The sequence below is a fragment of the Lepisosteus platostomus genome, chromosome 22 (genome assembly GCF_059453375.1).
Source record: "Lepisosteus platostomus isolate fLepPlt1 chromosome 22, fLepPlt1.hap1, whole genome shotgun sequence".
Taxonomy (NCBI): domain Eukaryota; kingdom Metazoa; phylum Chordata; class Actinopteri; order Semionotiformes; family Lepisosteidae; genus Lepisosteus; species Lepisosteus platostomus.
The window spans coordinates 2199670-2201519 of record NC_142632.1 but is presented as its reverse complement, the minus strand read 5'-3'; the positions used below and the strand labels follow the sequence as shown (position 1 = coordinate 2201519).

The 1850-nt window shown below is 46.1% G+C and overlaps 1 non-coding gene across 1 annotated transcript; it reads right to left on the bottom strand.

The window, feature by feature from the left end:
• Positions 1 to 260: 260 nt before the first annotated feature.
• On the bottom strand, positions 261 to 402 carry LOC148642991 (U4 spliceosomal RNA). Its single transcript, XR_015929484.1, has one exon. It is a non-coding gene; the product is annotated as a U4 spliceosomal RNA (small nuclear RNA).
• Positions 403 to 1850: the final 1448 nt, after the last annotated feature.

Here is a 1850-nt window from a genome sequence, read left to right as displayed (position 1 = left end):
CAAAAGCCACTGCTTTGGCTGGGAATCAAACCAGAGCCTCCCGCGTGGGAAGCGAGAATTCTACCACTGAACCAACAATGCTCAGTGCCCGGGCCTTCAAAAAAGACGCTTTTTTGGTGCTCTGTTAAAAAAGCGTCCACTACCTCTTTCAAAAGGCTTCACTTTCCTAGTCACATTCCAAGGCTCATTGAACCCGGGCTGTTTCCTCCAGCGGTATAGTATTGCAGTTAGACAGCACGATGCCTGCAAGACTATGTCACGCTCTGACGAGACTGTCAAAAATTGCTTTCGCCGATTGTATTGCAAACCGGCGGAAGCGGGGTATTGGGAAAAGTTTTCAACTAGCAATAATCGCGCCTCGGCTAAACCTCACAGGCTATGATACTGCCAATGCGCAAAGCTGACGGTTGCCAGGCAACCGCGGGGATCCTATGGAAATCGTTATCAATCGTCTCATGGCATGTCGTTGCTGCAACGCTTCATATTTGTCGTCTTCTTCTTCTAGCTTGAGGTTTTGAAGAATTTCATGACAGACAAGGGCTCCGTCGGGAACAAAGGGCGTTGTGAGAAAACCGTTGCTTATTTTCAGCAGCAGAAATACAACCCTTTAAATACAAGATGACAGAACAATGACGAAGGGCGTGCCGGGAGGAACTCATGCACTACAGAGGAAAGGGGGCGGACACGTACAGTTCACATTCAAGCCACAAGTACTCTTCTCGGATGTTGCACAAACAAATCCTAACGTCCTGAAAGCATTGCAGCATGTTTGTGTCCCACTTCCCGTGGCTGCAGGACGACTGACACGAACGGACAAACACAATCTGTGGCGTTTAGCGTGACATAGTCTTGCAGGCATCGTGCTGTCTCACTGCAATACTATACCGCTGGAGGAAACAGCCCGGGTTCGATGAGCCTTGGAATGTGACTAGGAAAGTGAAGCCTTTTGAAAGAGTTAAAGCACTGCACAACGGAACTGAGGGAGAATCTTACAGGGGATTCTGAGCGGTGTCTGCATACACGCAGTCCGATACGGGTGCTGAAAGCTTAGCTACTCTCAATGTCATGCTGCCTTTCCTCGGAGTAAATCTGTTACATTGAAAGAATGCTTCTCGCAGGTTCAAAAAGGGACCCTTGTTAATTGGAGAAATCAATGATTTCGAATGAATTCTGTATGCGTTAAAAGACAGCTATACACAGAAAACATGCAGGACACTGCTCATGATGTTTCCCGAGCCGAAACACAGTGCGTTTTTTCAAGCCATCTGACAAAGCCCGCCCACTGAAAACTGCAGCAGATCGTGTAAAGACGTTCAACTTTGTAACTACTGCACGCACAGGAAGCAGAATAAATTCCTCTTTTCAAACTGTCAAAGGTTTGCTTTGCGAACGCTGCAGGACATCGCACAATCTCTTTTGAACGGGGACAAACGATTTCTTATGAGGCGCACTAAGTACAGACGTTTAAAAAGCTCCACTCATGCCGACCATGCAGCATGAAGAAGCGCAACCTAACGTTTACATTCCTAGCACTGTTGCAACCTAGCACTGTTGCATTCCGCGCATCAGTAGCTAAGAGAATATCATTTAAGGCTCTTGTTAATGCTGTTTCAGAAACCAGACTGAAATTTCTCAAGTATGTTATTTGAATCCAGATACGATTGACGTTGGGCAACAACTATTCTCTCAAAACTTTTAGATTGAAATGGGACCTTTGAGACAGGCCTGTAGTTGTTAAGAACTTGTGGATCCAAATTTGACTTCTTAAGGAGCGGTCTAACAACCGCTACCTTAAATTGATCAGGTACAACGCCTGACGCAAGCGATGCATTCATCATACTAATTATAGG